General features: G+C 40.8%; 1 protein-coding gene across 2 annotated transcripts in view; it reads left to right on the forward strand.

Moving 5' to 3' along the window:
• GPC6 (glypican 6) overlaps positions 1–14225 on the forward strand; it is a 1119966-nt gene that overhangs the window by 1082362 nt on the left and 23379 nt on the right. The gene's annotated exons all lie outside the window — the stretch shown is intronic.

The raw sequence follows: 14225 nt of genomic DNA on the forward strand, positions 1-14225 counted from the left end.
CAGGACCATCTTGTATCTATCACTGTGTGCCCGGTATATTGTGGACACTAAACGTGTGTGTGTGTGTGTGTGTGTGTGTGTGTGTGTGTGTAATTGAATTGACTACCCATAAATAGACCCTGAGCAACCATTTCTCCATGAAATAGGGAAGTTTATAAGAAAGACCTTCCTCCCTATGGCAATAAGTTATTTTGCAAGTAAGAGCATCTAGAATTTAAATTTCACTTACAATTTAATTTGAAGTCTCAGAATTTAAATTTACCCTCTGCCTACTCTACTTCATTTATCTACCCATTCATTCATTCCTTTGCTATCTGTTGAGTACTATTATAAACTAGGCTTTGTGCCAGATGGGACACCCATCTCCTAGGATGTGGTGAAAACAAAGGTCCTACCCCTATGTCACCTGCAGTTCAGGAGGGAAGACCCATTACAATAAATGGGGAAATCTTTATGACAGGAAAAACCAGAGGGATCTCTTGGAGCACATACTGGGGAGTGACTATGGATGTCAGAGGAGGAATCCTTTGGGGGACATTAGAGCTGAGACTCACAGAAAGAATTATCCACTAAATCATGCTCTTCTCTTCCCAATGTATAGACTCTCTGTTTGAAGTAGAGTTCATAGACATCCTTAGGTCTTAATGATTCGGATCTATGTTCTTGGGTGCATTTATTAGTATCTCACTTTGTTGTTCCTCAAAATCCCTTAAGCCAAAATCACTGGCAAGTAAACTTGAAGCAATTCCCAATTCGATTCATGAAGGAAAAGGCAGAGCATTGTGTTAGATCAAAAATGTAACACAATGGGTGCAAAAATATCATTTATGTTCTACCGCATAGTACAAGTCTACATAATTAAGTATAAATGAAATCACACATGCCTTAAGGAGATTTATATACCTTTTGTTACATACTCCATAAGACATTTAGGGTGACCCATCTCTACCCTAAAGGACTTTAGAATTTCAATACATCTGATTTCCACCTACCACTTTCTGAATATTTGTCTGTGCTGTATCTGAGTTACCTTTCGAATATGTGAACATCTTTGCAAGCACACTCACTGGTGGGTGGAATCACATTTGCAGTGACTTTCTTAAGAAGGTCCTGCACAATTACTGCAGTCTCAGGTGAGGAAGGGTAAGCTTCTCATTCCCTGGGAAGTTCCAAATATCTACAGTGGCTTCAGAGAAAGAATACACATCTGTTTCTTAGCTGCGGCATGAAAGAATACAGCCTCAATCATTTGGAATTAAATAATGAATTCTAAAATATTCAGGAGTGCCCAAACTCAAAATGTAATATTTTGCTACACCTCCTCCCTTTTTTTTAAAGTAGCAGAAATTCTTTTAATGTCCTGGATTTCATTCCCTGAAGATGAAATTTCCATATTTTAGGAGTAACTTCAGGTGGTTATGTGCTTAACTGAATCATGGCATTATGTCAATCAGAAGTAGAAGTAGAAATTCTATATGGATTTTCTGAGTATCGTCAAAGACCCTATGAGGAAGTAATAGTTGGCAAAGAATCGGAATTTTTTCACCAAGACTGGGTGTTCAGAACATCAATCTTTGTTTCACATAGGCAAAATTGGGCTATTAAACATAAGCTTTATCTGACAGTTTTCTGAATCAGTGCTTTTGTCCAGGCCAATTCTATACAAAGGGATCAGTCCCAGGCCATTGTCATGATCTTACTGACATTAGGAAATGAAGGGGAAGTGGAGGATATCTGTTCTTCAAACCACAAAGAATTGCTAAAAGTTTTCATTCCATAGCGATAGAAAAGAAGGTGGTGGAAACCGATCAGTGTTACTAAATATCCTGATGGCTTTAACATGCCTTACATAACTGCTAGAAATACTGAATTCATTCTCTTCTTTTGAGACTGCATCTGAGATCTTCCTTTCCTGCTTTATGAAGACCACATATCTATTAACCTAGTTTAGAATCAGTCCTTGTCACAATACATGCTCTGGATCAGGGAAAGCTCCTTGGGGATGTCTGCGCCCACCCTACCCAGATAATGCCTGAGAAATGAGAGAGAACAAAGTTAACAATCAAGGAAGGAAAAGCTGACTTCAAAAGCTAAAGGCAAAGAGTGAGAGAGCGAAGACTGGATAGCCCCAAGGTCAGAAATGAAGGAAAAGGAGAAGTTACCAGGTGATGGTCAGAGAAAAACAGAATCCACTCTCGGTGCTGAAACTAGCTATAAATCACAAAGAACAAAGCAAAGCAAACAAAAAGTTGGGGGCTCAGTCTCAATGTCAGTCACAAGAGGAAGAACAAGAATATGCTTACGCTTTGTGGTCAAGCCTTGTCTATAAAGATACACAGAACTGCTCAAGAGGGAAAGTGACTTACTCTGGGTCAGGCAGCAAATCTCAAGTCCTCTTTACACTAGGCACTGATATCTATCTTTGGAAATGTTTAAATATGAGTCTAGGTGAGCACCTGTCAAGAATGCCCTAGAAGCTTTGGACAATGGGAGCTCCGCTGAGCCTCCGAATTTCATGATTCAATGATAAAACCACTCCTTGAAATTATTTCTGTTTTCACACTTGAGAAGTAAGCAGTACCACAATTTCACTATGCACTGTGCAAAATAATACTTTGATTCATATGCATTTCTGCAGACCTAATGTCTCCCTGTCTTTTCCTTTTCACTATTGAATTCAATGTTAGTTCAGTGTCAGACTTTCATCTCCAAGGTATGTAGAATGCTTACTACCCTACTTGCCTAAAATGTAATACCGCAGGAAATGAGGCACAATCCGAACATGAGGTATAAACATGAGTATTTGAAAATGTATTGTTTTCTTAAAATGGGCTGCAAAAATCTGACCTGAACAACATAGGAAGCTATTTCTGGTTTTCCATATTTATTCCACCATGAAGACCAGTGCTTTGCCAGAAAAAAATACCTCATCTGTCTTCTCAGGGTCATGCTCTTACTACCATGTCATCACGTACTCAAGAAACTCCAATCCTGAAGCCAGAGGGGATGACACAGCCTCTAAATCTCTCGTCCAATTCCCAATCCCCTGAGAAACTCAACAAAACTAAGCATTGTCTTTCTGAACTTCAAGGATTCTCTCACTTCCTAATGGTTTTCTCATCTTTCTTAGTTTTTCCTACAAAATACATGTGTGTTTGTCTCCTTAGGGAGTAATGTAAAAAGTACCACACCACATGGAGAGGTATGTAATATTTTTCAAAAAATATGGTAATATTTTGAAATATTTTGAAAAACATGGTAATAGACCAGAACTTATTATTGGATTCCTTGGGAATGTCTGTGAAAACCCAGAACGTAAGGCTGGTTTCAGGTGGTATAGTGACTCAGGCATTCAGGACAATGCTTCGTGTGTCGTGTGGCCAAAGTCTGCTTTGGGTTCACTGACAAACTGTGTTCCACAGGACCCTAATGTCATCCCCGAAACTTAGTTAACAGTTCCCTGAAAGGAAACATGTTGCGAGTGACTTCTCCATGCATTCCAGGACCTCCCTAAACATTACCCTGTAAACAATTTGAGACACGAAAAATAACACTAAAGACTTTCACACACTCAAAAGAAATGGGAAGTTGAAATTCTAGGGAATAGGATGCTGAAAACAATATCAGCAGAAGGGACTTGAATCTAGACTTGCACATAAATCAAGTGGCTGGATTGAGCAGATCTTACGTCTTCAGCTTCCTCGTTGAGTCAAGTGGCATTAGTAACCCCTACTTCCTCAAGAATATTGGGGGGGGGGTTGCGTTTACAGATGTTTGGCCACATCAGAAGAGTTAGTATTCCCTCCGTGACTTCAGAAGTTTAAATATTCTACTCCAGACAGTCTGTATGTGTTTTCAAGTGAGTGTGAGAAGTTGTGAACAGGTTCATTCACAGACCTCTGTTTGATCACTGAAGGAACATACACGACTTGAATTCTAATGCAGGCTCACACCGTGAATTGAACTTGGTGCTGTAATAAATGATCATTCTTCTCTGGAGTAAAGCTGGGCGAGGTCACGATCTCTGAAATTGGATTATTAAACTCTCGGTTGCAAGAATAGTATTATGCACTGTGAATTTCCCTTAACTTGACCAAGTAAAGTGGCCTTGCGCATGAGGTAAAAGGGAGGCTGACTTCGTTTCTTTAAACAGATTGTTTTCCCAAGCTAACAAATGACCTTCAGCCTATAAAATATTCACATTGTTTTTCCCCCTCAATATGTATTATTTAGTGTATAGCCCTTTAAATATTAACCATCTTTTTTCTAAAGATATGGTATATATTATTTACATCCAGTTACATTATGTTTTCATACTGATGAAATAGGTACATTGGAATCTTTCTGAAATCGTGAACAAATAGGCATCAGGCCAGGTGCACACAACAGGTACCCAGGGCAGTGAATTTTGGTGTGGGCGTGATTGACGGAGGACGGTAGGTGGCCTTCTCACGGTTCACTTCTCACACTTCACAGGGAAGATCTAGGAGAAAGAAAAGGTCCAGTATAGATGGACTTTGGGCCTCAGGTAGGCAGACGGACGGCCATGGGAAAAGTCTCTTGGGGGAGATCAAATGTGCCCCATCAAAGGATCCACACGGGAGACAAAGGTAATAATAGTTCAAACACCCCAAATCAGTATTTAATAGGTCACTTGCTTAGAAAACCAAAGGGAAGTTACTGGAAATAGTGTGTCTTTATAAGGATTGTAAAGACTGCTTAAGATGGGATTCATTCCATTTTTACTTAAACTCTCATAGTGTTTTCCCCAAGCCAACATTGCCTTTGAGATCTCCAAGGCTCTTCTGTCATACCTGTGTAAATTACACCTAGAATGACATTTGAGATGACAAGAGACTAGAATCCTAATTAGAGGATTGGAGGGGCCATCTGAGACCCCACTCTCACTCAGGGGATAATCAGGTCAAGGGAAAGCACTTCTTTTTGGAAGGCCAGCAGAATTTGTCCATGTCTTCCTTATTCTCCAAAGGAAAGTCCAGAAGGGAGTAGCTGGCAGATAATCGATCATTTTTGAAATCTTACTTCCCTTAGCAGATAATCGGCAGCACTGTTCATGTATTTATTCACTCAACAAATATTTCTTAAGTACCCAGCACTGTTTACTGACTCTGCTGCAGAGCAGATATTCCCTGGGAGTTAGGAAATCACAGATGCTCCATAGCAAAAGGAGGAGCTGAGGACCAGGGCAGTGGCTAAAAGCAATGGCTTCTGCATGGATGAAACCATCCCATTGTCAGAAGGGAAAACTTGGGGGACCATGATGCATTTTCTGTTTTTAACCCCTCTGCACGGAAATGACTAATTATCCAGCTTCCTCATCATCACCATGGCAAAATTCAGTGGCCACAAAAGAGCAAATATCAGCAAAGACTTATGTGCTTGGGAGGAAATATAGTTTCCCCCAGAAATTTTCGGGCAAATTGATATGAGTGCTACCATAGCACTTTGCTTAACCTCATCATATTTGCTTCATGTCTTTCTACCCCTTCCTACACAGGGATGCTAGGAACCTTGCAAGGGTAGTGACTAGGTACTGGCCATATTTGTATCCCCAGAGTATAGCATAAAACCTGACTTAGAGAGGGCACATTAGAACTGTTTAATGAATGAATGCGAGCAACAAAAGCCTTTTTCTTATTTAATCAATGCAATGGAACTTTTTCTGAATCATGATACACTTTCCTACCTCGTTAAACTGATTTCATCGAATGACTCAAAATATATCCTGTCATTCCCCAGGCTATAGATTGGCAAGCTCCAAATTCTTTTGATCTCACATCTCTATCAGCAAAAGTCAGAATCATAGACACCCTTTAATAACTATTTATTCATAAATTATATATAAGTACTACTGAACTAATATATTTTCTGTAACTTGTAAAAGCTATGCAAAAAGTAGCAAATTTAAAAAAAATTTTTTTTAACGTTTATTTATTTTTGAGACAGAGAGACAGAGCATGAACAGGGGAGGGTCAGAGAGAGGGAGACAGAATCTGAAACAGGCTCCAGGCTCTGAGCTGTCAGCACAGAGCCCGACACGGGGCTTGAACTCACGGACCATGAGATCATGACCTGAGCCGAAGTCAGACGCTTAACCGACTGAGCCACCCATGTGCCCCCAAAAGTAGCAAATTTTAAAGGAAGAAGTAAAACAAAGAATCTTTATTAGTTTTACTTGTAATGTTGCAGATGTATCAAGAGTAAGCCTACTATTTTAATATTGTTCACTTGTGCTGGCACTGTTTGAAATGAAAGAGATACAAAGTTTCTCGCAAAAGTCATTTTAAGTCACTCGTCCATTTAATTAGTTAAAACTACATAATCTAATCCATAAGTGCATTTAACCAGGACATGTGAACCGTGATAGATTTCAACACCCCAGGAATAAGATAATGGAAGAGAGAGCTACCACTGTGAGCCCCCTTCCACCCTGAAACTCTTACTCTTTCCACAGGATAATTGAGAAATGGCCATTGCCAGATGGACTGATTAAGAGACCTAGCAATCTGTAGATAGATTGAATATTAGAAAAGCTTAATTCCTCTTACATTTTTATATTTAAAAAACAGAGATAGCAGTTCTCATGTTTTCATCCTGAATTACATTGAATCATCTTGCACACCCCAGGGATGTACATATATCTCCACCACCAACCCAACATCCATGCTCCAGAGACCATGGCTATAGGACATGTTCCTCTCGAGTGTGGTGGTGAAGAGTAACAATTCTGAAGCCTACGCTTGAATTTGAGTCTCATGTCCACCGTTTACTACATGTAGGGCAAGTTTCCTCACCTCTCAAAGACCCCGTTTCCCATTTGCAAAAGGGCGTAACGATAATATGTCAGCACCGACAGATAATATGTCAGCACCGACAGAATCGAGGATTGCGTGTGAGTGCCTTAGCCCAGTGAAAGCTCACAGTCATCTCCCAGCTGCTTTGAGTCAGTCACTGCCCTGTGCTGAATTCAGCAAGTCTCTTAAATATCATGTGCCCTGACAACAACGTCTCACTTCTTTTCCCAACTTTCCATTATTTTTAACTTTTTCAAACAATACTGAAATGGCTGAAGACAATAAAATGAACATCCATATGTTTCTCATGTGGACTCAATGATAATTGATTTTTCTCTTTTTGCTATTTTCAAGTAAGTAAAAAACAAAGTCACAGGATACAAAATCAGCGTACAGACATCGGTTGCATTTCTCTACACCAATGATGAAGCAACAGAAAGAGAAATCAAGAAATAAATCCCATTTACAATTGTACCAAGAACCATAGAATACATAGGAATAAACCTAACCAAACATGTAAAAGATCTGAATACTGAAAGCTGTAGAAAACTTATGAAAGAAATTGAAGAAGACACAAAGAAATAGAAAAACATTCCATGCTCAGGTATTGGAAGAACAAATATTGTTAAAGTGTCGATACTACCCAAAGCGATCTACACATTCAGTGAAATCCCAATCAAAATTGCACCGGCATTCTTCTCAAAGCTAGAGCAAACAATCCTGAAATTTGTATGGAACCACAAAAGATCCCAAATAGCCAAAATGTTGAAAAAGAAAACCAAAGCGGGAGATGTCACCATCCCAGAGTTTAGCCTCTACTACAAAGCTGTAATCATCAAGACAGTATGGTATTGACACAAAAACAGACACAAAGAACAATGGAATAGAATAGCGAACCCAGAAGTGGACCGACAAATGTATGGCCAATTAATCTGCGACAAAGCAGGAAAGAATATCCAATGGAAAACAGACAGTCTCTTTAGCAATTGGTGCTGGGAGGACTGGACAGCAACATGCAGAAGAATGAACCTGGACCACTTTCTTACACCATACACTAAGCTCAAAATGGATGAAAGACCTCAATGTGAGACAGGAAATTATCAAAACCCTAGAGGAGACAACGGGCAACAATCTCTTTGACCTCAGCCACAGTAACTTCTTAAACAACACGTCTCCAAAGGCAAAGAAAATAAAAGCAAAAATGAACTATTGGGACCTCATCATGATAAAACCTTCGACATAAATCTTTTTTATTTTTTTTTAATTTTTTTTTCAACGTTTATTTATTTTGGGGGGCAGAGAGAGACAGAGCATGAACGGGGGAGGGTCAGAGAGAGGGAGACACAGAATCGGAAACAGGCTCCAGGCTCTGAGCCGTCAGCCCAGAGCCTGACGCGGGTCTTGAACTCACGGACCGCTAGATCGTGACCTGAGCCGAAGTCGGACGCTTAACCGACTGCGCCACCCAGGCGCCCCGACATAAATCTTTTTTAAAAGCAAAGATGGGGCGCCTGGGTGGCGCAGTCGGTTAAGCAGCCGACTTCGGCTCAGGTCACGATCTAGCGGTCCGTGAGTTCAAGACCCGCGTCAGGCTCTGGGCTGACGGCTCAGAGCCTGGAGCCTGTTTCCGATTCTGTGTCTCCCTCTCTCTGACCCTCCCCCGTTCATGCTCTCTCTCTGTCTCAAAAATAAGTAAACATTAAAAAGAAATTTAAAAGCAAAGATAGTCTCCTACATAAACACAATACCATGATTACACTTAAGAATATTATTGGTAATTCAATAGTATCATCTACTGTCTATTTTGTATTCAGAAGTCACCAACTGTCTCAAAACTCTTTCTCAAACTGAGTACTTACCTCTTCCAAATCATGGATTCAGTAAAGGTCCACACATAGCATTAGGTTGTTACATTTTTAGTTTCTTTTCATGTAGAACAGTCTTCTTGGCTTTTTACAATTTTACCTCTTTTGAAGAGTCAAGGCTGGTTGTCTTATATTATATCCCACACACTGACTATGCCTGACCATTTATTTATAGTGTTACTTACTTTGTCCCTGTATCCCCAGTATTTCCTGTAAACTGGATTCAAGTTAAATATTTGGGACAAAACCATTTTTTGAATGAAATTATCAGACACCAGTCCTTAGATCATCCTTTCTGCTCTTTGATTTTGCTAATCCCTTTGTTTTTAGCGATCATTCCATCTTGTCAGTCTCTTCCGTCTTTTGTCTAATCTGGCAATTCTGTACAGATGGGTATGAAAACAGTACCTCTGTCTTCCTATTCATGGACCTTCTGCCGAGCCTTCAATGAAGAGCCTATGCTTTAACTGGTGCCAGGAGTTGAAATTGTCAGAAATCAGAATAAACTCCAGACAGATAAGTTCTAGAAGAGGGTCATGTTTTCCCTGTGGTCCCCAACAGAGTATTTGGATGAGAGTCCTGCAATGTGACAGAAGTTAACTTTCAAAACCTCTCGGTGGCACAGATGCAAAACATTTAATACTCAGGTATTACCAGTATTTACTAACATTACAGCACTACGAATGTAACACTGGACAAATGGTAAATATAGCTGGCAAGTATGTGCAAAAGTTAATTTGTCCTGGAATGGTTCGTGTGGGAGGCAGAGAAAAGGCACTGCTGTAAATTCCCTATTTGACCCCAGCCCTTTGTTCCCATCAGATTTATATAACGAATTAGGATTCACTGTTACTTCAGTAACGCATTTTTTACTAACAGTTCTTGCTAACATAAAGCGTCGCTCACTGTCGTGTGCACTTAAATTTCCAGGAAGAAAATTTAAAAAACGACTCAGATCTGGAGCTACAGCAAAGTGGTCACATACATTATTCAGAAATAAAAATAAGAGACGACAAGAAAGTATTTCTCAACAGCGTAGGGATCGAAACACTTGCTTGGTACTGAAAAAAAACCCAACTGCCATCATTCGGATATTCTTTGGAATCAAAGGCATGTGCGTCCCTGGTGGCTAATAGGGTCCCTTTTTTCCAACTTGTCTGCATCGGCATCCTTGGGCTGGAAGTGAATTGGCTGATGTTTCCGTGCAGAATGTTAAAATAGCATTTACATCTCTCGTTGCTGTTTTGCTGTTATGTCCACCGATCGCACGGTGGAAACGCCTGGCTCCTGAAATGCCAGAGTGAACACGACCTGATTACAAAATGTCCTGTCACGACTCAGAGAGGGCCCACATGCTCCTCACTTAGCCAGATACAGCCCATCTCTGCTCCCGCCTTTCCGACATAAGTGCACACCGTGGGACCACACGATTTTGTGTTAGCTAGACTGTCTGTGGCCTTGTAGCAGATTGGGGCAATTAAATCTATTTTCCCGATCAGCATTCACTGAGCACCTACCTTGTGCTAAGATGTGTGTGATCAACTCGTCCCGGTTTGCCAGGACCTCCTGGTTTTAGCGCTGCAAATATGGTGTGTCCTAGAATTCCCCCGTGTCCCAGGCAAACTGGAGTGATTGGTCACCTGGTTCATCTAAGCCCTGAGGATGACAAGGTGGAGCCCCGTCCTTGCATCAAGAAGCACGTGGTCTTAGGGTCAGAAAAGCAAGCCAATTACAAAAGCTTGGAGTAATCAGTACTTAGAATCATGAACAGGGCACTGTGGACACAGAGAGTTGAATCCAGCTAACTGGGAGGCCAGACATTCCTCCTTGAAAGAGACAATGCTTGAGTGGGGTTTACAGAATGAGCAGCACAACATACACGGCTACATTTTGAAAACCTCAAAAGAGGAGATACCTGTGGGATGTCATGCCGTCTTAGACTTTCTCTGTCTCAAAATACATATGTTTGGTTCAGATTCCCACAGTGTAAAGGAGGGATTTTTAGCATTAAGTAAGCAGAGGAGAGAATGGTCATTTCTGGTGTACTTTATTCTGGGACAGATACACCTGACAGTACTTTAGTACTGAAGCTAGTGATAGTTTTCTGAATTAGTGGTGAATATGTAATACCTGGTGCTTTTTCTGGGATTTGTGTTTGAGAACAGTCAGAATGAGTGGCTAAGGAGTGTCCCAGGTTGCAAAGGTTAGGGACACCCATGTGGCACCTTGTGGAACAAATCAAGTGAGGCATTTATTTTGGACATGTTTTATTTTGAAAATCATTCAAAGGTACTGAAAAAACGCTGTTTTAAAAAATTATATATTTCCATCTGGATTCATTCACCATTAAAAATTTGCCACATTTTCTATCTTGCGGTATCTCTATACATCTATGTGATGATGATGATGAAGATGAAGATCATTCCTGAATCATTCTAGAGTAAGTTGTGGGAACCATAACCCTTTTTTTCTAAATAGTCCAGCGTGTATCTCCTAAGAACATGACATCCGCCTACATGACCACAATATAAGCTCATATTTGGAAAACTAAACACCAATACAATATTTTGTCATACAAAGTCAATATTCAAATTCTGCCAACTATCTCCGTAATATCCTTTCTGGCAATTATTTTTCCAATCGAGTGCCCTATCCAGAATCAGACACTGCATTTGGATACCATGTCTGTTATTCTTCTTAATCTAGAAGACGTCTTCAGCCCTCCCTTGTCTTTTATGACTCACATATTTGGAGTATCCAAGCTGGTTGTCTCATAGCGTCCATCAGCTTGGACATTGTGTTTGTCTGACGTGTCCTCATGATTGGATCCGGGTTAGGAATTTTAGCTACGTAAGTGATGTGTCCTTCTTGTCACCTCACATCCAGAGGCACCTAAAATCACTGTGTCCCACTACTTTGATCACTTGGTTAAGGTGGGGGCCTGCAGAGTTTTTGCACTGTAGAGTGACCAGTTTTCCTTTTGTAATAATGAGTATTCTGTGGGGAATACTTGGAGATTGTGTAAACATCCTCTTCTCCATCAAACTTTCGCCCAGTGTTTTTTGCATTTGTACCAGTTTGTTAGGGCTGCTGTAACAAAGTACCACCAAGTGGGTGGCTTACAACAGACATTTATTGTCTCACAGTTGGGGGTCTAGAAGCCTAAGATCAAGGTGTTAGAAGGGTTGGTTCCTTCTGGGATCGTGATGGAATCCTTGACTCTCTCCTCGCATTCACTGGCTTTCTTGCAATTGTTGATATTCCGTGGATTGTAGATGCATCACCCTGATCTATGCCTTTATCTTCACATGGTGTTCTTCCTGTGTATATCTGTGTCTGTGCCTAAATCCCCCCTTTTTATAAGGACAAAGTCGTATTGGATTAGAGCCCACCCTAATGACTCCACTTTTACCTGATTCTGCAACAACCCCATTTCCAAATAAAGTCACACTCACAGGTACTGTGGTTAGGACTTTGACATCTTATGGGAAGGACAAAATTCAACCCACAACAGCGTCTATAGATAATACTTGCTGAGATTAATGATAACTCTGATAGTTGCAGAATGGTGATTTTTCTGTCAGTCTTTCAACATTTATTAGTTGGCTTTTGGGGGTTGTGTTTTCATATAATCGATAAATAGAATGTACATCCACCTATGGCTGTATAGAAATGGCCACATGTCTTTCAAACAAAAAATAAAAAACAAATATCAACGTGCACCCACACTTGTGCCCCAAATGGCAGCAGAAAAGGACAGGCTCTCATGGCAAATGTCCTTACCCAGTCAGATTGGCTGGCAGGAGAGCCAGGGGTTAGGGGAACCCATGGACCAAAGTCAGCATGAATGGCAGAAATCAGAGAGTGCAGGTCTTAGGCCATCCTAAACCATGGCTGTGTGTAAGCTACTTCTTGGAATGTCATTGCTTATGGGTTCTTTTCATGCTCCAGAACAAAAGTAACATGGGGGTATGTACCGGGTTCTCAGATTCAGTACTCTGGCCATCTTTAGCGCTTTCTGGATAGGCAGACATTTCTCAGTACTGAAGCCTCAGTCATCATCAGAATCACAGATAAGCAAGGGCCAAAGACCATATAAATCTGGAACTACTGAGAAACATGACTGGGACAGAGATCTGATATTCCTTTGTGTTCATTCTTAAACCTGACAAAAGAGCTTTGGAATTTTTTGTAAAACGCTATACTTCATCCATAGTAAACATAGAATAATTTATTTCCAAAGGCTATTGACCTCAAATATATAAATCTCAGTGGTTGTCCCTTCTACGATGCTGTGTGGGTGTATGCTGAAGCTGCTGTATCAACATGACACAGACAAGGTGGCTTAAAGAACAGTAATTTATTGTGTCATGGCTCTAGAGGTTAGGTGTCCAAAACCAAGATGGCAGAAGGATTGGATTTTCCTGAGGCTGTGAGGGAAGGTTCTTTTCCAGGTCCCTCTCGTTGGTTATAGGTAGGTTTCTTCTTCCTACTTCTCTATGCATTGTCTTATCTTTAGGCATATCTCTGTGTCCAACATTTCCCTTTTTACAAGAGCATCAGTCATAATGGGTTAGGGCCATCCTAATAACCTCTTTGTAACTCCCTTGCCTCTGAAAAAAGAAAAAAAAAAAACCTACGTCCCAACAAGGTCACATTCTGAGGAACTGAGGGTTAGAACGTCGGCATATAATTGGGGGGGCACGTAATTCAACCCTTAACAGATGCATTTCAACCATCCATAGACTTTCCTAATGTTTACATGGGCAGAATAGAAAGTCAGGGGTGTGACTGCATGAAACTAGATGTTAATTATGGAACCAAAATGGTACTGAATCCCTGTCTTTACCCTTTCTGCAGGTGAAAAGTCAGTGCTGAGCCTGAAAACAGGAAAGATGGGGTTACTAAGCTTTTTCCTGCCATCCATCCATAGGGCTGTGGATTTTACACTTACCTGTATTTGGAATGACTCTTCTCTTCTGGCTGTAGAGATTTTTAAGTGGGTTTGCGTTGCCAGTCACCATCCAAGAGTGCACTATATGGACCTGTCAATTGGTTAAGAGCGGAGGTTACCAGCAGTCGAATTAGTGACAATATTTATTTCTTACAGAAACAAATAGACCGTTGGGAAAAGCATTTTATCTCTTGGTGCATTGTTTCAGTGCATTTATGTGACATCCGAGCAAATGAATTCTAAAGAATATGTTTAGGGAATTTGCAGGGGGGAATACCTATTTCTCCCAGCCAGAGAGGGACCCGGAGCCAGTTGAGATGCTTCGCAAGTTTTTAATTCAAAGCATGGGAGGACAGAAAAGATGGAAAACAAAAAGCCAATTACCTGAGAACTCTCTGCCAGAAGCCAGAGGAAGATTGAGGGAGGAGGTAGGGAGGCTTGCCTTCGCAATAAATCCTGCAACTCAGTGTCTCTCCCTTAAAACCGATAGAGTTTCATTCTAGTCCTAGCACAGATTCTCTAACCTCCACCTGTGTTGTGTCCTTGTGTAGAAACGGGCAACGCCTGGGGAGAATATTCACTCTCTTTCCT

This window comes from Felis catus, chromosome A1, assembly GCF_018350175.1.
Source record: "Felis catus isolate Fca126 chromosome A1, F.catus_Fca126_mat1.0, whole genome shotgun sequence".
Taxonomy (NCBI): domain Eukaryota; kingdom Metazoa; phylum Chordata; class Mammalia; order Carnivora; family Felidae; genus Felis; species Felis catus.